The 25112-nt window shown below is 33.7% G+C and overlaps 1 long non-coding RNA gene across 1 annotated transcript in view; it reads left to right on the top strand.

The window, feature by feature from the left end:
- LOC134809872 (uncharacterized) overlaps positions 1-25112 on the top strand; it is a 104377-nt gene that overhangs the window by 43247 nt on the left and 36018 nt on the right. The window lies entirely within an intron of this gene.

Genomic DNA, 25112 nt, shown 5'->3' with positions numbered 1-25112 from the left:
TTATTAATGTATTAGCAGAAAGTAACCAGCCTCGCATAAAAAACCAAACCAAACCTTTGTTCTCTTAATTATAACCAATAATGAAATAATCCTATACTTCATTTAAAGTCACCATTTCCTTTTAAATTTCCTTTTTTTGCATACATACAGGTAATTCAACAGTAAAGATTATAGACTCAAATTAGCTATCTCCAAATAAATTATTTTTATTTTGAGATTAACACATGAAATGGAAAACAGATATTTCCTAGAAATTTTCAGAAATATTCCACCAAAGAAAAGTTAAGAATTTTACCAATTGAACATCTCAGTTATGAGTAAATGGACAGAAATGTGTCAAACTCAAAAGAGTGCAGTGAATGCCACCTGTATATGATTTTTCCAATCAGGGCTACTCAAAAAGATTGGTCTAGAACTGTCTGTTATTGGTACCCGAGGAGATAGAAAATTTGAGCCAGACTGTAAATCAACTTTTGGCAGTAAACACACCTCACTAACTAGTTTCACTGACTTTTTGGAGGGGGGGGGCAGAAAGGGAATAATGTGACTTTCTTGATGAAGAAAGCATTGGTTGATTTATATTTCTGGCACAAGTTTCTTATCTCCTGGTGGACTAGTAACAAACTGTTCACAGACTTGCACCAATGTGTGAACCACACGTTTGAGTAGCTCTCAATGGGTCTAAATTAATTACATACTGAAATAAAATCTTCACAGGGAATCATGTACACTATGTCCCCATGTTGTATTTGGCGTATTTTTTTTTCTCTCTCTCTCCAACTGTTAAATGTAGAAAAGGGGGAACTGGCACATAAGGCAATGTCTTAAAGTTCTCTTCATGTAAAAAGAGAGCAGTTTTACTAGAATACTGACAATACTGTAAGTGGTACATATGTTTATTGTTCCATTTTTAATGTTTAATGTCTCTGGGAGTGTATCATTCAGTTTATATTACTTTAATAAAGTGTTAAGGTGAAAAAATTAAAAATAAAATCATACTAAAATTCGGAAATAAGTGTTTTAGATACTACTTTTAGTATCTAAAGATCATGTTTGGAGGAACAGATACTCAAGTGACATGTATATCATTACCTGACATCACCATTCACCTATGTAGCAAATAGAATGACATACATATGGGCTTAGGGGAGAGGCTCTCAAATTTAATGGGCATAAGTATCACTAAGGGAGACTGTTCTTCACATTTCACTCTAGGGAGATCTGATGGATTCGTTCTGAAATAACAACACTGCTTACTCTGCAATTTTCAAAAAGCTTCCCAAGATACTATCATACAAGTAGTCAGAGGTGAACATTTTGCTGTGTATGTTTTAAAGGAACATGCACTCAACTAGTAAAAAAGTAGTTTCCGCAATGGAACTTATACTTCCTTAAAGAAGCTGGTTTGACTAGAATCACAGAGCATAAAGAACTAGCAGTTTGTGTTCCCCAGGCCAAGTTAAACGCACACACACATAGCTCTCTAACTTAGTTCTGCTAGCAACCATTCTGCCAAATCTTGAATAATAAACTAGAAGCTGACATTGCAGAAACTCGATACGGGCACACATCAGTGGATACAAACGTCCAATGTCAATGTAAGCACTCTGAGTTCTCACAGCAAAACACTTCTCATTCTTTAAAGGGGTCTTTTCCAAGCAATGCCTTAACCGAGCCCCTCCCCACAACCAACTGCAATTTCCATCCAGGACGTGATCTTTTCTATTTCTTTCATAATCTGAAAGTGTCTTGTTCATATATTGTTTCCTTGTTTAATGTCTGTTTCTCCTCACTAGAAAGTTCTGTTCCTAAGGGTAGAGACCACATGGTTCTCATGCAGTGCTACAATCCTAGGGAATAAATCTGCACTGAGTTTCATACACATAATCTGTAGATATATATTATATGTGGAATGAATGAGTGAATGTTTTAAGGAATATTCTATGATGACGAGTCCAGATATTCCACTTAAATACATTTTCCAAAATATTAAAATATTATTTGTGTAAATGAGTTGTGTTTTCAATTTCGATTTTTTTATCGTCTGCTATTTCTATCATCTGCTTAAATCAGAATATCAAAATACTTTCGAAAAACACCATCCACTAGGTTTCAGACATTTTATAACAATTTTACATATCAAAGAAAAGTACCAAATAAACTTTTCTTAGCATAAAGTACCAAATACACTTTTCTTAGCTAATTAAGCCAGGTTTTTTACATTATTTTTGGCAATTTACCTTTTCTTTCCTCTTAAAATCCTTAAAATACTAAAGATGCGTTGTTGTCAAGCATATATTTGAGGAGTTGCTGGCTCAAGTGTTTTTTCTCTATATTCCATGATGTCACTCCTATTATGATTGTGATGGGTAAATTAAATATGTGTGTGTGTGTATATATATATATATATATATATATATGATTTTACATTGTGTTTTATACTCAGTTTTTCTGAATCACTTTTATAACAGGAAATTAGGAGTACTGGTTTATAACTGGACAGCAGCATTTGGTTAGGGGAGGAAGACATTTGCATTCATCTATAGGTTAATGGGCTGACTATTGGTGAACGTGGGTGAGAGGGATTGTTTCTATTTTCTGTAAACAAAAAGAGCATGTATCTATTTTTAAAGATTTACTTTCGTAAAAACAGACTGCATTATTTTCCTATACTTTTGATTATTTTAACAGTTATGTCTTATAATTGAAACCATCAAAACATGACCTCTGGCATTAATGTTCTCATAAAATTACTTCTCTGCTTTAAAGAATCACACTTGTAAAAGTGAGTTATTAAGAGGTGTTCCCGTAATTCAGCAAGAATTTTTGTTGTTATTTTGTAGGAAGACAATGTTGCTTTATGTTAAAGAATTTCTCTTTACACTAGGACATGACAGCAACTGACTAGCTAAAATACTGTGCTTTATATTACTGCAATTGAAAGAGAATTTGTGACAGTACCTTCTTTTTTCTTTCAGTGCTGGTACATAATTGGAAAGAAACAATTGTTCTTTAGTAGTTCTCTATATAATGTAATACATTTGTCATTTCTTATTAGCTCTTCAGATTTCTATTATTTACAATCCCTTTGAGACATAATAAAAAAGTTTTCACACAAAGCTCATTATTTCTAATTAATCCCATAACAAGACTTCAGGATAGCCATGCAATGAGACTCTTTCCTGAAACAATAGTGTTTTATTCTCCATTTCATTTTGTAAATTGTACTTTTGAGGTATTAGTACAATTTGCTTAATACACATTCTCTGTTGCTTTAAATGCAACCAGGCTAGCAAACACAATATATGACAAATTTTTCTCATCTGTAAGAGTATAACATTTTCTTTTAAATTATAAATAATGTAATCAAATTAGTTTGAAAATAAAGCCTTTCAGATATATAAGCAAAACACAAAAAACTTAATTCTTTCTAAAAATTAAATTTATATTGTATGACTACGGATTCCCCTGTAATTACACTGTATTATTACAATAAAAGAAAATATCCTCTTTGACACAAATTATAATTAGTTTAAAAGAAGCCGAGATTATTTGCAGCTCTATCCCCTATTTGTAATAATGTCATTGTTAATTTTTTTAAGAATCTTTTCCTCCTGGCTCTTTTTGAGATCTGCTAAATTTTAGAAATTTAAAGTCAAATAATTAGTAGAAGAGAATACTCAGGGAAAAGCTACTTCATGTAAAATGAGATAAGATTATAATTTAATATCTAGGACCCCGTTTAAAATAGAATTTACAAGGGAAAACTGTCATTTAAATATTTTTAAAACATAGTCAAGATTATATATATCATACAGAATGAATCTGCATGAGTTTCATTTGATTTTTTTTTGTTTTGAGACGGAGTTTTGCTCTTGTCGCTCAGGCTGGAGTGCAGTGTCGCAATCTTGGCTCACTGCAACCTCCACCTCCCAGGTTCAAGTGATTCTCCTGCCTCCACCTCCCGAATAGCTGGGATTACAGGCGCGTGCCACCACACCCAGCTAATTTTTGTATTTTTAGTAGAGACACGGTTTTGCCATGTTGGCCAGGCTAGTCTTAAAACTCCTGACCACAGGCCATCTGCCTCCTTTGGCCTCTCAAAGTGCTGGGATTACAGGCATGAGCCACCATGCCTGGCTGATTTCTTTTTAAAGAAAACAAATTAGCTAACGTTTATATATGTAGTCTATAATAATCACATTAATAGCAATATTTATAGTGTGAGAAAAAAAGGCTGTCAGAAAATTCTGACTGCTTTGACTGAAATCTATTACCCAGTGTATAAAAATTGCATCGTGACCTAATTCACAACATGGTTGTGGAGATTAAATAAAAGGCACTTTATATTTCTAACTTTGTTTTTTCATTCTTTACAAGAAAGACCTTTTGGGTCTCCATTGGAAATTGGTAATTCATTTCCTCTTTTCCACTAAATCATAAAATACTTGCTGAGGTTCTACTAGGATGTAGTGGATGTCTCTTCTGTTTTCTAGAGACAACATTTTGATTCCTTCTAGCATTTCTTGGGACCCCTGGTCTTTGAAAACCCTATCAATCTCTCCTCTTTCCAGAAAAATTTTCCCCTTGACAATATCCTTCTTAAAGAATGCTCAGGAGATCTAGAGACGACATTACAGTTCTTTAGCCTGTCACAGAGCATATGCAGCCGGCTTTGATACAGTTATTGCTGGGTTTAAGTTTTTGTTTAAAACATCGATTGAAAGGATAATGTGACCATGTATAGTTTGTCTTTGTGTAGATGTGTAATATGTAATGATCTTTCCCATCATTATTGTAGAAAGTGTTTTACTAACCATTGCTATCAAAAGCAGGAATGACGTATAATGACAAAGATGCTCTCCTTGACCCAAATTTAGTAAAACTCCTGTAAGACCTCTTCTCTCCCTTAGCCTTCAGTGTCCATCCCTTTTGGGTCTGCGTCTTCTATTTTTAACAGAAATTCTGCTAAGATGGTTTAGAGAGAACCCCCACATACCCATACACCTTCATATCTAAACATGTTTGACATCTGGTCAAATACTTCATCCCTCAGGTGATATAGAAACACCATGGGTTGCCTTCAGTGAGAATCCTGTTAGGTCAGGTTAGCAAGAATTCTCCCTTTTAAGACATCTTAAATGATTAAGATGTCTACTCTTAATCATTTGCCATCCACCAACCCCCATGCCCACCATCTCCTGGTCCTTGGCTATAAAAGCCTACTTGTTCTTGTCATATTTGGAAATAAGCCAAGTTCTATTCTGAGGTCTCTCTTTCCCATATTTCAATAGTTCCTGGGAAAAAAAATCTACTTTTATCACTTTAGCTATTACCTGGCTCTGGTCTTCTTTAATGACAGGAAAAAAAAAAAAAAAAAAGCCTTGCTTAACCAAAATGAAAAAAAAAGTTCTTAGCTTCAGTTCTTTACTGACCCAGGTAAGAGAATATTACCTAATGGTCTCAAATATGGTATAATTTTAATTCTCAGGGTTATTTTTGATTGGATTTTGCCTATGTCAATTTCTGAAAATGTGTTTGTATATTTTCTGAGCCTTGCAAATCAACACAATGATAAAAAATGGAATATTACATCTGTCTTTTAAAAAGTCTGACCCTGTTGAGAAGTTTAAATAATAGTACAATCACAATGACAAAAGGCATAATGGAGTTTGTTGACATCTAATATCCTTATAATATCCAGATAATTTGCTAACTGCCCTAATGTGCTCATGGTTATGCTATGCTAGACAGTTTTAGGACAAAAATTAAATGAACCCTTTCTTTGCACTGAGGAGTTTATGCATTAAAAATACCACTATTATATTGCTAATTAAAGAAAATAGTCAAAGTAGTCATTTATTTGTACTAACACAAACTAAATTCCCTCAAAGCTAAATTATGCCTTGGTATTTGATATTGCATAGCTCCCTGTATTTCTTCTTCTTAGCATTCATCACAGTTTGGAAAAATATATGAATGTATTTCGTTATTTACTTACTCAACAGGCTTTGTTCTCTACCACATAAAGATGTAAACCTGCAAAGGGCAGAGGTGCTGTCATTCATTCTTGATTTTGTAGGCAAACCTCTAACACCTAGCACTGTATCTAGCACACAGTAGGCATTCAATCAATATTTGCTCAATAGATAAATGAATAAATCTACTGGATCTATAAAGATCTCTGTAAGAATAAAAACTTCCTTTAATTTGTTTAATAAGATTTAGAAGTCAAAGGAAATTGTGTTCTTTGACCTTGGAAGCATCACTGAAAAATCAGCTCACAAAGGCATATTGATAAGAGAAAAGGCATCTAGTTTTATCAATGTGCTTGGGGGAGAATCACAGAGTGATTGCCCAATATCCCAATGGGGTCCAAATAGCTATATAGCCTTATTACAGAGGAGAGGGTGGAAATGGGGAATATAGGTAATTCTGTTGATGGGCAATAAATGATTACTAGGCAGACTGAATAGACCATTAGAAAACAGAGATTAATGTGTAAATGGTTTTTTTGGGTGAGAAACTACGTGAGTCGGAGAGATGGACTTTGTCCAGTCTTGGATATGTTTGGGTGTGGTTACATTTTTGGTCTTTTCTGCAGTGAATAATGAGTTATCAGGAATGAGAAGAAAAAACAATTGTTCTCCTTGGTGGCTCCATCTGATCTTCATGTAGGAAGGGGAAAAGTCTCTTCCATCTTTTGTTAACCTGTAAGGTAAAATATTTACTATACCAAGGAGCCACATTTTGGGTTAAAGTTCCCTATGCTCCTTCAAAGGTATGCACAGTAACTGACACTGGATTTGCAACACAGTTTAATTTAAAAAAAAAAGAAAAGAAAAGAAAAAGAAGGAAAGGAAGATGAGTTAAGTAGAGAGAAAACAAAACTGAGGGAAAGAGATAGAAAGGTAAATAGGAAGAAATGAAATAATGAAATAATAAAACTGGAGAAAATCTTAAATGTATATGTTTTCATCAGGTTTTATGGGGAATTATATATAAATCATCTCCAAAATACATAATCTATATATTTCTATGTAACAGAATATGAGGTACTAAAATTTAGCTCTAATTTGATAAAATGAAAATAATGAAAATTACAAAATTATATTTGTAACTGCCAAATATTTACTCTTACAAATAAGCCTATAGCCAAGAAAAATGAGACTAAAAGCAATCGGGTGATATTCCTGGAAGCATTCATTTAGTAAATGGTGAGCTGGGGCTAACAGTCATGTTTCTTAGATAATATGTCTTTCTTTATAACCAACAATATTTATAAGTGGCCTGTTAAATTTTATATTTTATCTTCCATTTGGGAGGGCATAAAATATTATTTGTTAGAGGTAAAATATCTACAAATGAAAGTTTATCATTTTGTTAGTGGTGGCTGGTAATCGAGTTATTGGTGGCAAATACAGATGGGTCTGTAGCAACCTCAATTCTTGCTTATTCAGAAAAAAGAATTTGACTGAGGGGCATAAGGCAGGAGAAGAGACTGAGGCAAGTTTTAGAGCAGGATTGAAAGTTTATTTCAAAGCTTTAGAGCAGAAATGAAAAGAAGGAAAGTACATTTGGAAGAGGCCCGTGTGGTAACTTGAAGAACAAGTGCAGGGTCTTACCTTTTGACTTGGGGTTTTGTATGTTGCTGTACTTCTGGTATCTTGCATGCCTTTTCCCTTGGTCTTCTTATGGATGTGCTGCCCACATGCACAGTGGCCTGCAAGCGCTTGGGTGAGCATGCACAATGTATTTACTGGAGTTGTATGCATGCTCACCTGAGGTGTTCTTCCCTTTACCAGTGGTATGTACCCAGATGGTCATATACCAGTTAAACTTCACAATTTTGCCTCTTAGGGCACATATGTGAGCCCACCCACCCAACTCCTGGAATTTTAGTGGGAAGCTGCTAATCCCCAGTTTCAGGTGTTTCATCTATTGGGAGATTGACTTTCCCTGGGACTGGCTGCAGCTTATTTTTTTTTTAGAGAGACATTAACGACTGCCTGACCATCACCTGATGGTCGTCTGACATTCCTGTTGTGGGGGGTTGGGAGGTGTGAGGGGAACCCTCTCCTGCTCTGCTTATGGCTGACTAGCTTTCTGCTATATCAATTTCTTATGTAAACTTGGAGCTTAACATTTCATAGTAATTAAATAATTATTTTACTAAATATTAATTGAGCATATATTATGTGTTATCAACGTATGTGATATCACCATATATCACTGAATTTAAGAATGTAATGACTATAGGAAATACTATTATTTAGTTTAATTCTAGTAGAGTAAATTTAAAATTAAATTTTAATGTATGCTTTCTTATCAAGTATAATATGCATGCCTATGATGGAACAACATTAAAAAATGTAATTTTGAATCAATAAAATACAGTATTATTGTCATTTATTTTTACACCAATGAAACCGTTATATAAACATACTCCCACCTTACTATTATCACTTAAAGATAGAGTATGCATCTATCTCTGTGGACAGAGGGATGATTTTGAATAGAATGGGAGGCAGATTTACCCTGAGCAGTTTCCAGGGTAAAGGTCCCCAAAATATTTTCCTATCACATTTCTCCCCCTTTTCTTTGTAAAAATTTTTGGAGAAAGCATTTTGGAAAAAAATAAGTCTCTGGTCTCAGGTTTCATCTGATCTCTCATGGCTAGGACAGGTATTCCTAGAAGGATACATCCTGAAAACTCATTTTTAGCAGGTTGTGGAGTCTCATGTCCTATGAAGAGAAAATGGGGGAGTAAGGGAGAAAAACAACAATAAACAAAAGAACAATCTTGGAAAAATCGATATAGGACACATTATTCTGAAGTCCATATGTTAGTAGGCAGGTATGAAAGTGGCTTATATACGTAAATTGGTTGCTGTTATTTTCTTCTGAAGTTTAAGTTGTATGGCTTCAGTTCACAGGGCATTAGGGAAGCACAGCTTAGTTTTAGTCCAATTTAGGAAAAAAAGAAAAAAAAAACCCATTATTTTGAAGGCTGGTAACCAAGAAAAGTTGAAATTCAGTTCAAACTGTAGAAGACAATAAAAATTGAAAACTTCAGGCAAGATTAGAATCTAACAGCAGATGTAGTACAGTTTTGAAACATATTTTTTCTGTCTCCAGTTTCCCATTATTACTAAAGACAAATAATGGTAGGACTGGTTTGGTTTATTATATGTGGTCTAAGTATTTGTATATGTGCAGCAAGAATAATTATTTTTACATAGGCTTTTAAATTGGCTTTGATGGAACTTGTTCCATAGGAGGAATCTCAGATAAGACTTGTTGAAACTGAGCCCAGCTATGAATTTGTGTCATTAAATACCTATGAGTTTGGTGAATTTCCTCTCCTCTTGAAGCTCCAAAATAAATATGAGGAATCTGAGCCTGTCAAAAAAGTGAAATTCTTCACTTACCACAGGTCAGAAACCCTGTATATGGACTATGTACACAAAATATGAGGCCAATTTTTCCAAGGGCTTTATTGGCTCCATAAGTCAAGTTTGGTTCCTTAAAGGAAAGCACACCATTCCAGTCAAAGCCTTGGTAAAATAACCAGTTTCTCCAATGTTGCCCTGTTACAAATAAAAACAAATTCCTATTGCACTTATGCAAATAACTGTATTGCCATAAGTTAAAAATATTCACAAATAGTTTCTAAATTCTGGAGAAATCAGGTAGAGAGAAACAAATATACTCCAAATTTTGTTCATAGGAGTATACTGAATTCTTAAAAATTGTCAATAGCTCAAAAGAAAAGCTTTTAGACTCTGAAAAAGCAAAGCAAAGGATCAGCAAACATTTTAAGCAAAAAATCAAAAAGATTAGTTCAGCTCATGCTGTTAATTCCTGTTCTGCTTGATACTCATGAGCATTTCAACTCTTCATGAGTCCTGAAAGTTTTCCTCTGTTCTTACGTCACAATCACCAAAGTTGTCAGAAGCTTGCATTCAAGAGCACCTGTTAGAGTTTTACCACCTTCTAAAGAGAATCAAAACAAAACAATTGTCCATGAATGACAAAAGTTTTAGGGCAGCCATAGTCAAAGACAAAATTGTCAAGGAAATTTGTCACCTCTATAGCACACAATAAATTTAACATAACAATTATGATTATTACTGATTATGTATACTAAGTTATATCAGAATAACAGGAATTTCCCATAATTTTGGAACACATACCAATAACATATTTACACAAACACAGCCCAAAGAAAACCCAACACCATTTGATATTTGACAATGCTTCCTCTAAAATTTTTGTACCAAATAAGTCATTTCTTTTTATTTTAGGAAACTTAATATCTTAAAGGATTAATTAGGTCAGAAAAAGACATAATTTATAATTTGATTTTGGAAAGTTTATCAAATATCAAAGGTTTTAAACACTTGATATTACAAAATAGGATCACAGGTCATTGTAAAATAAGTCATTCATTTAACCCAAACGATAACTCAAAGATTTCCAAAAAAGGCAAAAATCTTTATTCTTTGAGAGAGGAGACTTAATTTTCCAAATAATAAGTGCTAATAAAAACAACATGAAGCCAATTAAATTTGTTTTTCAAAATTTTATAAAGAATCTATAAAATGTTAATATTGACCATGCCTTTTATAACATTTATAACCTTTATTAAGGAATTAGTTAATACTTTAGGAAAACCTTGTTAATCTAACACAGAGGCCCATATGCTGGCCTTGCATCAGTTTGCCTTTGACATTAATGATTAATTTATAGGGAAATCAAACTTATTTTATCTTTCAAAATTGGCCTTTACCATGTTACACACCCACCTCTTTCACTATAGTCCCTGTGCCTTGAGGAATTGAATAGCTTGAACTTCTTGCCCTGTGTCTCAGAAACAGTTATTATGATTGGCATCTTCTGTGGGGCTTGAAGATGAGTCTTTAATTGATGTCAGTGTTTAAGATTTATCAGGACTTGTTCTCCTTTTTAGATGCAGTAGTTAGAGCCCTGTAACTCAATGTCACAATGACTTTAAAGGCACATACAGGAAGATGCATGGATGTAATAACTTTATTTTTTAATAAAATTACCTGGATTTTTTTCCTAGCCAAACCAAAATCTATTCATAATATGACAACTTGATCATATTAAAGCTTTTGAGTTTTATTTTTAAATATAAATCCTCTCATTGTGACTTACACCAACCACTCATGACATGCTTCGACTTTCTGATTTGTCCTGCACATCCCTCCTTCTTAAACAACCAGTCATTTTATTTTAGGTCTAAATATTTTATGCAAGATTCTTTCCCTATAAAATTATTTCATTTTCAGCTTTCTTATTACTAAAAAAAAACCTCTTTATTTTTGTAACATCCTTTATATCTCTTTATTTTCTGGTTCATTTTACCTGGTTTAGTACATAAGCTTTAAATAAGCTTTGAATTAGACAAAACATGTTCACTTTTTTTTTTAAGAACACACTTTTCTTCTGGCAAGAATTTTTCCCACAATATATTTATTGAAAAATACCCAAATAACGAAATATCTATTATTTAATCTAATATAACTTTATATTCTAAATTATGACCAGTTTGTCTACAAGTATTTGTCCCATTACATTTACCTAATTATTTTATTTTTATTGTTTACTTAGGTTATTTATGAAAAGTGTGGTAGTCTTGATTTAAAATTATGAAACCACCATTGCAAAATTATAACTGAGAAAGTGAAAAATGATTTGACCTAAATGACTCCATCTTGCTCTTAATCTCCAAGCTGTCCTTATTCATTTCTGGGCATAGGCTGAACTAACTTTGGAAGTAACTTACTTTATAGTTTAGTTTGAAGCAACGACTATAACAGTCCTTTCCCAAAACAAACCTCCTTATTGCCTGTGGGCTAAACTGCCTAAGCCACAAGATTACAAGTTATGGTAATCTTACTAAATCTAAGATGAAGCTATTTTCTTTAAACCTATATCAATGTCTTATTTATTATAAATTACACAAGCAAAGATCATTCTGTATTGGGCTGGGTTTATAGTTTTGTAAACACTGTGCCAAATTTTGACACCTTATAGTATTTGGCAGGGATAAGTATAAAATAGTTTGATTAATAAACGCAAACAAAAATGTATGCCAGCAATTCTTAAGACATTTCTAATATTACTTTACCAATAATTTTAAAGGTAGCTTATTTATTAAAGATTTGACTTAAGTTACATAAACTTGAAAAAGCATTGACTAGTCTTTTCTCTTTTAGTATCTGATTTAAGTGCTTTTATCTTTTAAGCCAATTACAGCTGTTTTATATATTTTTAGTAGTGAAATATAGTGTACACAACATACAAATACATAGACGTATTAGGCATGCCAATAGGAGTACATTTTGTAGATTCATAAAAACCTTTTTTAAATTTTCTTATCTTCCACTTTCAGATTCTTGATAATCTGTTTTATAACCCTGGGCAGTTGTTAGCTAAATAGTCTTAAATTTGCATATTATAGGAAGAAACTCAGGTGGAAGTCAAATAGCAAAATTTACATATAAGCTGCAGAGAGAAAAAAATTTGATTATATAAATTATAAAGTCCTTTAAAATATAAACACACACACATACACATACATACACACAAATATCCGACAGCTTTTACTTCAGAACTTTTAGCCATGAGATAAATACAAGTTTACCAGATTGCAAAAAGAACTTGTTGAATCTAAATAGTGGTTTTTATCTTAATAGAAAGATAGCAGCGGATTTAGAGCAGGCAGAACAGAAAAAAATAGAGCAAAAGAGGACTTAGGAACTCTATAGTTTGCAGGTTTAACTTAAGGCTCTTTTTCCTTAATGTAAATGTGCACAAAGACGATATTATTTATATTTTCCATAAATTTTGGCAAGTAGAGGTGCCATTAAACCTATGGAGTGCTCCAAAGGGGGTCATTCTCCTTGTCTTCTCCACATCTTAGATATTTGTTTCTGCTTTTTTTTTTTTTTTTCTTAAAATGAGGAACTGAACTGTGGTCTAGGGTTTTTGTGTGGTGAATCGCTATGTGCTGTTTGTGGGCAGGACTCCACAGTATGTCACCATTGAGTCATTTCCACCCTTTTACTTGCCTCAGTTTTTCTCTCCAGAGGTCTATGACCTCAGAGAGGGCTCAAAACACTGGGTGATTGATCAGACCTTATATGTGTTTCCTGGACAAGCCATTCTTAAATTAATTTTTTGTTGTGGATTTCCCTGCAGGGCTGCTGCATGTTGTGGGGTGTCAACTCGACACACACTCCCACGAGACCCCGGTCACCCAGGGGTGCCTTTTGGCTGATAGAAGCAAAATGACCTTTCTTTTGGGAGCTGAGAAAACCCAGCTTTTCATTAACATATAAAAACAACATTTCAGTTCCTTATTTAAATGCACACAAACAAACCAAATTAAGATTAAATTTGGGATTAAAAGCAATAGAGAAGATCCTTTAGACTGCACCTTTGAACTAGAATTAGGATCATTAAACAACAACTTCAGATGAGAACAAACAACAAAAAAACCCCAACAATATGATCACTGAGCACTCTAATGGTAAGAAGAAATTAAGACCACCTGGTTGTTAATCTTAACTGTAGGCAAGACAAACCCCAATTCAATTACTTACCTAGGGATGCATCTCAAGCTGACGACTGCTCTCTACCATCCTAGAAGCAAAAAACAAACAACAAAAAAAACAAATCTCATTTTCCCTGTTGGAAGAGAGCTCAGACTCCATAAAGGTGTTACCTACCTTCCATCATCATGGAAGCCAGACAAGCTTGGCTTCATTGAGTTGGAAGCAAGTAAAACTCCAAAAAAAAAAAAAAAAAAAAAAAAAAAAAAAAGAGGAGTTATGCAACAAAAAAAGCTTTAAATCTGGACCAAATTTTGGGAGATCAGGGATTCTCTGGAGGGAGTGCTCCCAGACCTCAGCAATTTTTCCTATTGGTTTGAGTGATAAAGTTAGCTCATGTTGGTACCAAGCACCAATAGGAGATTTGTCAAAAGTCAGGAGCATCTCCGCTCAGAATCCCTCCGTGATTACCAAAATGTGAAACCAGAAAATCTGAGACAGGTCTCAGTCAATTTGGAAAGTTTATTTTGCCAAGGCTGAGGACATGCCTGTGACACAGTCTCAGGATATGTGCCCAAGATGGTCGGGGCACAGCTTGGTTTCATACATTTTATAGAGACATGAGACATCAATTAATATATGTAAATAGTACATTAGTTCCATCCAGATAGGCGGGGAAAACTCAAAGCAAGGCTCCCAATCCTGCTCCCCAAGGGGGCTTCCAGGTAAGTGAAATACAAATGAATTGCATTTTTTGAGTTTCTGATATGTCTTTCCAAAAGAGGCAATCACAATATGCATCTATCTCTGCGAGCAGAGGAATGATTTTGAATAGAGTGGGAGGCAGATTTGTCTTAAGTAGGTCCCAGCTTGAAGGGGCCCAAGATATTTTCCTTTCACAATAGAAACTCCAAAATGAAAGAAAACCTAAGAGAATGAAGGCAGAAGAATCGACAAAACCCCACAGTTAAAAACGATAGAGTATAGAGTCAAAATTCTGTTGACTTAAAATTCAACAGGTCATTTTAAAATTAAAAGAGGCAGAATCTTGTAATACACAATGCTTTTGATATCTGTAACACTACTACTAATACAAAACAGTAGGCTATAGTTTGGTAAACTTTTCACTGCTCTATTTCTTGGTGTGAGAGTTCTTCTCATAGAAAGAGCAAATAATGCTGAAATTAACTAATGAGTTTATTAAAGTTTGCATTTTATGTGTACTAGATAACATAGGATATTATATGAAAGGCAGCAAACTACAAAAACTTTCTGTCCCTTGCTTTTTTCAGGTAATATAATTGGGATCAACATAGATCAGTTTTGTTTTCCTTTGTAATGACTGAATAATATACCATTTTATAAATGTCTCATAATCTATAGGAGTTTGACCATATAGGTTATTTCTGGTTTTATGCTCTTTAAAACTTTTCAATGAATACTCTTGTGCATGCATTAGTCCACAAATTTACAAGCAATATATGCATGTATATATACAATTTTTGTTTCTATAAGTATATAAATATATATAATACATATTATATATTTAAATACATCATATGTTTATCACAAATATGTAAATATATTACATAAATAATATATAATAGAGTGATATATACACACACATATATATATATATATTACTAAAAATGGGTGAAAGACTATGTGTATTTTACATTTTAACTGTGTTGTCTTTTCCCAGAGATTGGCCGATTTATACTCCTATTATTCACATATTGAGAATTGTCTGTTTTTTCCTCTCCGTTTCTGGAACACCACTTTCTTCCTCAGCACATACATTTACTCCCAAACTAACTGCTATCTATTCAAGCTTAAAACAACTTTTCTTGGATGCCCTATCAATTCAATCTTTCCTGGTGGATTGCAGAACATCAGGAAGTATTATAATTTCTTATTTATTTCCTGTGCTTATAAATGTGCAATGATTTTTCTATTTAATTTAATTCAAAACTCAAAACCATTACTATGGCCTCTGTCTAGTTCTCTAAAATCTTCTGTCAATCTCCCCACCAATCACTATAATAAAACCACATTTGTTTGCTATCAGTTTCTGTTATATTCTCTCTTTTTTGTAATTTTTTTTACAACTCACTATTTTCTCATAAACTGATTTCTTTAACAGGAATACTTTGCTCCTCATTTCTCAACTTGTAGACTCCTTGCCATCCTTCACATAATTAGGTAAATATCCACCCACCCACTCCCCCTTTTGTTTTCAAATCGACTTGTACTGATTTTGTCTTAGTTTAGGTTTTCTTCCATAGTAGAAATTGAGTCAAGAACCTGGATTCATTTAGTTGATTTTGGATATGATTCCAGAAAACAGAAGCAGAGAAACAGGCAAAGTAAGAGAAAAGAGAAACACAATAAAATACACATTTTATTAATATACATTAACAATCATTCAACCAGAATTCAGTCTATTAGCAAATCTGAGAAACCGTGTGAGATAAATCTTGGATTCATTCCATTAAAGGGCTTGGAGGGTGGAGTATATATTCAATAACTTCCATCCTTCATTGTCGGAGGGAAATTCCATATTTAAGGATTTTATCTGAATGCAACTGTACAAAATAATATGGTGCTGGAAAATACTTCCAGACAGTAAATAAGAGAAACACAGGTCTTGAAAAGGAAAGGAGACAGTGCCAGAAACATACTTAATGTACAGGAATGTTTAAGTACAGCTATAGGTAAACACAGACAAGCATATAAAATATTGGGTGGAGTATGAATAGGATCTGTTACAGTTTACCCCTTGAACTACGCTGAACTAACCACATGTGCTCCACAGGATGTTCATGAAAAAAAAAACCAAACTCTTTAAAATACTTTAAAGGGGTTTAGTTTGAGTCAATATAAATTACCATAGCCCAGGGAAACACACTCAAGGAGTGAGAAAGGGTGCCCAAGGTGGTTAGATTACAATTTGGTTTTATACATTTTAGAGAGGCAGGAGTTATAGGCAAAGGCATAAATCAATGCTTGGAAGATATACACTGGTTCAGCTGGAAAGGGCATGATATCAGGAAGCAGGGGCTGATAGGATATAGGTGAATTCAGAGATTCTTAATTTGCAATTGGTTAAAGGAGTAAGTCCCTATCTACAACTAGGAGTCAGCAGAGAGGAATGTTTCAGTTAAGTATGCAATCTTAGAGTCAGTCAAAACAACCTGTTTAGCAAAATTGATGCCCTGCAGGCATGATGTAATCTTTACTTTGGATAGCCTTAGGTCTTGTTTATAATTTTGTACCTTATTGCAACAAATCGTCTTTTGTCAGTTTTTGTTTTTGTTTTTGTTTTTATTTCTTTTTCTTTGAGACTGAATCTCCCTCCATCGCCCAGGCTGGAGTGCAGTGGCACAATTTCGGCTCATGAAACCTCTGCCTCCTGGGTTCAAGAGATTCTCCTGCCTCAGTCTTCTGAGTATCTGGGATTACAGCTGTGTGCCACCACACTCAGCTAATTTTGTGTGTGTGTGTATTTTTTTTTTTTTTTTTTTTACTAGAGACAGGTTTCATCATTTTGGCCAGGTTGGTCTTGAACTTTTGACCTCAAGGGATCCACTCGCCTCGGCCTCCCAATGTAGTGGGATTACAGGCGTGAGCCACCATGCCCGGCCAATCAGAAACTTTTAAAACTACCTTCAAACTAATTTTTGCAATGTTCAATAGGTAAAAGTTATGATATTCTTATAAGACATCTCCCAGGAAAAAGTAGTACATTAAAAACATAATAGCAAATGGACTGATGCAAAGTTGCAATTAGGAGAGAGAATATAAGGCAAAGCTGTAATGAAATACACATTTCCAAACCTCCCATCCCCTTCTAACAGCATGCAATTTAGGGCAAACTTCTGATTCTTTAGAACCTCCTCCAAATCACCCACCAAAAACTTCAGTACTTTACCAGGTTCTTGCTAACACCCTCTTTTCAGGATACCATATTTCCCCATGTTGTGTGTTCTTTCTTGCTGCCAGAGGTGATACACACAATTTGTTTAACAAGAGGACTGTTCCCGGTAGTCTTTGCCTATTATAACATTGACATTTTAATAGTAGATCCATGTTCTGTGATTAAAAGCTTTCTCAATATTAAGTGAAAACCAGAGAAAAATTTAAGTTAATATTAATCAGTCTTGATGCTTATTATCTTACATGTATTCTCTCATTTATTAACTCATGGAACTTTTTTTTTAATTGAGCCGTTACCGTGTTCCAGGATTTTAAGGAAATTGTGTGTGTGTGTGTGTGTGTGTGTGTGTTGTATATATATTATATAAAAAATATATATATATATGTTTTATGTGTCTCCACTACTAGAACATTAGCACAGTAGCACAATAGTGACCACTTACTTTGCTAGTCATACCACAGGTGGTGTTGGATACCAGTAACTGCAACATCTCGCCAGTCTCAATCTCAAGAGTAGTTTCACATCCTCAGCAACTATTTTTCTGGATGATCTCTTCTAGTATCCTGATTTCTGTAAGTGTCTTCCTTTATCAGGATTTATAATCCATTGATGCCGCTAGTTTTTCAGTCAGTCAGTAGCTTCACTTCACTATCTCACTTCCGTCTTTGCACATCATAAATCTCATCTGTCATTTTCATCTCAAATTCCATTTCCCTATGTCCTTTCATTTTATTCATTTAGGAAAACAACCTCACAGTTACTATTATCCTACTCTCTTTGGCACTAGCTCAATGTGGCTGTAGAGAAAAAGAAAACAAACATGCAGACTGTTTCCAAGTAAATTAGTGACCAATAATTCTAAAGCTCTTAATGTTTCTGTTCATCCTACATTTTGTTGTCTATCACTATCCCCCTCTCTTATAATATTTGTTTGTTTCTAAAATCTAAATCTCTTCTAAAATCTTCAACACTATTTCCACTAACCTTACTCTCAGTAGATGTCTTGCTTCCTAATTCACTGATAAAATAGAAAGAAAAAAAAAGCATGACAACAAATTCCAAAAGCTACCACAACCATATCTAACACTTACTTGATCTCTGTCTGTGTACTTTGACTTCCCTTATTACAATGGATGGACTGTCTGGATTTTGTTCAAAGGTCAAACACTCTACTAGTTCATTAGATGCCATCCATTCTTGCAGTTAAAGAAATTACTCCAGTAGTTTCCCTTTTCATCAACTTTTTCCTTTCACTAAATCAATCCTTTCAACATTTAAGAACTTTTTAAATTTATGCAACCTCAAGAACAAAACCAAACAAAACATTTCCTGACTCCACTTGCAGCTCTCCCTTCCTCTTCATTTCTCTACTGTAAAACTCTCAAAATATTCTTCTACAATGGTTGTCTCTATTTTTGCTGTCTTCCATTCTGTTATGAACACATACCACGCAGAGTCTTCTCTCTGATTGCTTCAATGTATCTTACTTCATTGAGCTTATCATTACTTCTATATTGCTAGATCCAATGGAAATCACTTTGTAAAACACTTTAAAAAAACAGGGCATTCCAGACTTCAAATTTACTGGATTTTCTTGTCTTATTATCTGTTCATTCTGAGTATTTTTTGTGTGTGCATTTCACAAATTCAACTTTGGACGTTAGACTGTTCTATGACTTAGTCTTGGAAACTTTTTCTTATCATCACTCACTCCCATGTTCTACTCACGGCCTTATATTCTTTAAATACCCATAATTTCATATAATTTTATCTCTATGCAGGAAATTTCTTCTTTATGACATACAAAATTACTATTAAGACAATGTATTTTCCTGATTATCTAACAGTTACCTCAAACTTAGTAAGTTATAAATGAATTGCTAACATTACCTCAAAAAAAGTGCAGTCATGTAACTAGCAAAAGAGCTAATATCATAAAAAAGTTACTATCAATTATGGTGGTGGCACGGGCCTGTAATCCCAGCTACTGGGGAGGCTGAGGCAGGAGAATTGCTTGAACCTGGGAGGCGGAGGTTGCAGTGAGCTGAGATCGCACCATTTCATTCCAGCTTGGGAGACTAAGTGAGACTCCGTCTCAAAAAAAAAAGAAGTTTCTAATTCAAAACGTATGCCTTGAAGTAAAGTTTACAGGTTCTTCTCTTATCTGCATGTACGGTGTTAATATGAATATTTATATGTGTGTTGCATGTCAGGTATGTATGCAAGTACATTTTAATTTTTTATTGTGGCATACCTCACTTGTCCAATTAAAATTTATGCCTATTGAATCTGATCAATTTTGTGCCCATGAACTACAGTAAAATTAATCCATTAGCAAATAAATCAGTTTAAATAATTCATATATGAAGCCTTCATCTGATTACTGATTTACTCTGTAATTCACTGGTTTGACCAAATTATATTTGGTTTTATTTAAAAGGCTAAAAATATATCCTCAAATTAATGACTTTTCTGAATATCTCACAATTGTGTTAACTCTTGGTTGTGAAGATATACACTAATTTTCATTTTTAAAGAAAAAACTTATTTCTATCAATATTCACTTGAAATAACTTTCACAATATTGTCTTCCACAGAGTGACTAATACTGTCTCTTGGGTGCAAGGATGTGTATCAAATTGTCTTCCCTTAACTTTCATCATATCTTCTCCTCTGGTTCTTAACAATTATATTACTTTAGCTCCTGTTAATTTTCTTTATCATATATACGTGTGTGTATGTATGTATGTATATTTACATAGCATCTTATATATCTATATGTGTGTGTATTTAAATATATACATACATACACATAAATATATATATAGATGCTATGTAAATTATCTATGGCCTTAGAAAAATTAATGCCTAACTGTAACATATTAATTTTCAATAATAGATTTCAAGAAAAACTACCTGGGGTTTACACTCCTCTCTATGATATTAAGTAATTTATCTCAAATATATATATTTTCACTCACTGGGGGAAGAAGGTTTACAATAGAGTGAAGAATACAAATCAAAAATATAAATGTATAGGTTAGTTCATATTTTTTGTGAAATATGCTGGTATCAGAATTATATTGCTTTCCATATGCCCTCTTTGTCTTCCTCTTTCTCTGCATTAGCCACTACCTCTAGCCATGTAGTGGTTTCTAGCTTGCTGTCATGAACAATATCAAACAATTCGTGGAAAAAAATTACAGCAAGACAAAAACAAATTAATGTAGAATTGTCTTCTCTTCATATAAAGTCTATTTATTTCAGTATAAAATCTTCCATAAAAGAAAGATTCATAACCCATTGGAGAAAGAGAGGAAGAAAGGAAGGAAGGGAGGGAGGGAGGAAGTCAGGGAGGGAAAGGAAAGGAAAGAGATTTATAATCCATTGGATAGAGGGAGGGAGGGAGGGAAGGAAAGAGAGAGGCAGGGAGGGAGGCAGAGAAAAGGAAAGAGAAGACATACCCTTGCTTAGTAACTTGAGAAAATCCACAAACCTAATATTCCTTTAGGTAAAAAAAAGTTATCATTATTAGCAGTTTAATGACAAATGCTATCTGAAAAGTAGCAGAGAAATCAGCATTTGGTACTTGTCTCATTAGCAGAATATCAGTGAATATAAAGTCAAAACATTTTGTTATCCCTAGAAAACGTCTTTAGATTCTCATATTTTGTAGCTTTTGTAACACTGTCAACACTAGAAGAGTTTGTTGATATTTAGTCTTTACTTAGGACTCTGTTATTCTGATGTGGCTAAATAATGTATAGGTAACAAATACATTTACAAACTATATAGTCATAAAAGGTAAATCAAAACTTGTCTTTAAAAAGTTTTGATTTTTTATATATAAAAAGCTTTTTAAATATAAAAAGCTAAATATTTATTTTATGTAATTTCATTTTGTATACATACTATAAGAGGAATACAGTCATTTGTTGCTTAATGACAGGCATAAGGTCTGAGAAATGCATTGTTAGGTGATGTCATTGTCATGTGAACATCATAGAGTACTTAGACAAACTGAGATAGTGTAGCCCGCTACTTACACACCTAGACTATATGGTATTGTCTATTGCTCCTATCTTATAAACCTGTACAGTATGTTCCTGTACTGAATACTGTAGCCAATTATAACACAGTAGTAAATATTTAAATATTTGTGTATCTAAACATAGAAAAGATACAGTAGAATTGTGTGTTATAAACTTATGGGACCACAGTGGTATATGTGATTCATTAGTGACCAAAATGTTACGTGACACACTACTATATATAGTAAAAAAAAAAAAATTGTTGCTAATATTTTAAATTTTAAAATTCTTTGTTTAAAATGAAGATTTATTTCAGATTAAAAAGCTAATCAGTCTTCTGGTCATTATTTAGTGAGTACTTTTATGCACAGATTAATATTTTGTAACATTAATTTTAATTATTATATCTCATTTAGTTTATTTCCCCTCAATCTAACTTTTTATTTTTTCATCATTTTAAAATAATGATTTTAAAATCATTTAAAAATGATTTTAAAGATGAAATTTCTAAAACTTATTAATATTTGTATAGGAAAAACTTCCTTATTAAGATTATTGTGCTTTCTAAATTTTCAGTCATTCTCACTATCTAACACATATTGGGAATTCATTTATGTAGTTTAAAATTTTTGGTCTGAGAATATTTGTTTTGCATTAATATTTGCAAAGTTATCTTTGGTATGTTTGTCCATTTTATTGCCCCCAAATATAGTTTTAAGTCAGTTTATTATTTTTGCATATAGGTATTATATTTCTTATAAAATGTTTCTGCATTTTATTTTTTGTTGTTGTAGGTTTTGATGTAAGTTAGCTCACTTGCCTCTATCATATTTTCTAAATGGTAATTGTATGGACAATTACTAATTTTAATTTTTAATTCTTCTGTGTGTATATATTTATGGGGTACATGAGATATTTTTATATAGGCATATAGTGTATAATAATCACATCAGGGTAATACGTTATGCATCACCTCAAGCATTTATCATTTCTCTGTGTTATGAACTTTCCAATACAGTCGGTTATTTTTAAATGTACCATAAATTATTGTTCACTGTAGTCATCCTGTTGTGCTATCAAATACTAGATCTTATTTATCTAACTGTATTTCTGCACCCATTAACCATCCCCACCTCCTCACCACCACTACTCATCCTAGCCTCTCCTAACCATTAATATACTCCCTATCTCCATGAGTTTAATTGTTTTAATTGTTAGCTTCCACAAATGCATGACAGTATATGAAGTTTGACTTTATGTGCCCGGTTTATTTTACTTAACATAATGTTCTCCAGTTCTATTCATAATGTTGCAAATAACAGGATCTTTTTCTTTTTATGGCTGAGTAGTACTCCATTTTGTATATGTACCACATTTTATTTTTCCATTCACCTGTTAGTGGACACTTACTTTGATTCCAAATCTTGGCTACTGTGAATAATGCTACAATGAACGTGAGAGTGCAGATACTTCTTTGGTAAATTAATTTCCTTTCCTTTGGGTATATACGTAGGGGTGGGATTGCTGAATCATATGGTAGTTCTCTTTTCAGTTTTTTGAGGAACCTCTAAACTGTCCTCCATAGTGGTTGTACTAATTTGAATTCCCACCAACCGTGTAAAAAGTTCCCTTTTTTACACATCCTTGCCAACATTTGTTATTACCTGTCTTTTGGATAAAGCCATTTTGACTGACTTAAGATGACATATCATTGTATTTTTGACTTGGATTTCCCTTATGAACAATGATGTAGAGCACCTTTTTATATGCCTGGATGCCATTTGTATGTTTTCTGTGAGAAATATCTATTCGGATCTTCAGATCTTTTGCTTTTGCTCCTTTTTTTTTTTTTTTTTTTTTTTTGCCGAGCTAGCTGAGGTTTTATTTTGGACAGAAAAAAATAAAAGAAGAAGCAATTGAATTGTTTTGTAGCTGGAGGCCTGGGCAAGGGGGGTCCCCAGGCAGTAATGCCCCGCAGGTGGGCTGAGGGCTAGGGTTGAGCCTCAGGTGGGACTCCTGTTCCCTGTGCTCTCTTGCACAGCGGCCTCCCTCCCGGGGTTTGGGGAAGCTGCAGGAGGGGCAGGCTGGGAGGAACTGCCACAGCTGTTGACTTGGGCAGGACGTCAGGGGACTCGGACACCAGCTTCCTGTCGCGGATCTAGATCTTCTTCACAACCACAGCCCTGGTGGAGCTGGTGCGGCTGAAAGAGCTGGAGCCCATGCTAGAGCCAAAGCTGGAGCCTAGGCCGTACGTAGTTTAATTGGGTTGTTTGATTTATTCCTATAGAGTTATTGGAACTCCTTATATATTCTGGTTATTAATCCCTTGTCAGATCGGTAGTTTACAAATATTTTTACCCATTCTGCGGGTTGTCTCTTCCCCAGAGAATATTTTTCTGTAGATTGTTTCTTTTGCTGTAGAGCAGGAACTTTTAACTTCAAGTAATCCCTTTTGTCCATTTTTGCTTTGGCTGCCTATCCTTTTGGGGTATTACTCAAGAAATCTCTGCCTAGAATGATGTCCTGGAGAGTTTTCCCAATATTTTATTTTAGTAGTTTTATAACTTGAGGTCTTAGATGTAAGTCTTTAATTCATTTTTATTTGATTTTTGGTGAGAGATAGGGATCAAGTTTCATTCTTCTGCATATGGATATCCAGTTTTCCCGGCACCATTTATTGAAGAGACTCTTTTTTCCCCAATGCATGTTCCTTTGCCAAAGATGAATTCACTGTATATATATGGACTTGTTTCTGGGTTCTCCATTCGGTTCCATTGGTCTATTTGTTTTTATGCCAGCACCATGCTGTTTTGGTTACTATAACTCTGTAGTATAATCTGAAGCCAGGTAATGTGATTCCTCCAGTTTCATTCTTTTTGCTGAGGAGGCTTTTGCTAGTCTGGCTCTTCTGTGGTTCCATATAAATTTTAGGATTTGTTTTTCTATTTCTATGAAGAATGTCATTGGTATTTTGATGGAGATTAGAGTGAATATGTAGATTGCTTTGGGTAGCATAGACATTTTAACAATATTGATTCTTCCATTCCATGAATATAGAATATCATTTCATTTTTTGGTGTCTTCCATTTATTTCATCAATGCTTTATACTTTTTATTGAAGAGATCTTCTACTTTCTTAGTTAAGTTTATTCCTAAGTAGTGTATTTTATTTGTAGCTATTGTGAATGAAATTACTTTCTTGATTTCTTTTTCAGATTGTGTGCTATTGGCATACAGAAATGCTACTAATTCTTGTATGTTGATTTTGTATACTGCAACTTTACTGAGTTTATTAGTTCTAATAGTTTTTGGTGGAGTCTTTAGGTTTTTCCCAATATGAGATTATATCTTCTGTAAACTAGGATAATTTGAGTTATTCCTTTCTTATGTGGATGCTCCTTACTTCTTTCTCTTGTTTGATTGCTCTAGCTAGGACTTCAAGTACTATGTTGAATAACAATGTTGAAAGTAGGCATCCTTGTTTTGTTCCACATCTTACAGAACATGCTTTCAGTTTTTTTCCATTCAGTATGATACTAGCTGTGAGTCTGTCATAGTGGC

Source organism: Pan troglodytes, chromosome 3, assembly GCF_028858775.2.
Source record: "Pan troglodytes isolate AG18354 chromosome 3, NHGRI_mPanTro3-v2.0_pri, whole genome shotgun sequence".
Taxonomy (NCBI): domain Eukaryota; kingdom Metazoa; phylum Chordata; class Mammalia; order Primates; family Hominidae; genus Pan; species Pan troglodytes.
The sequence above is the reverse complement of the archived record's forward strand: the minus strand, read 5'-3'. Positions and strand labels throughout refer to the sequence as shown.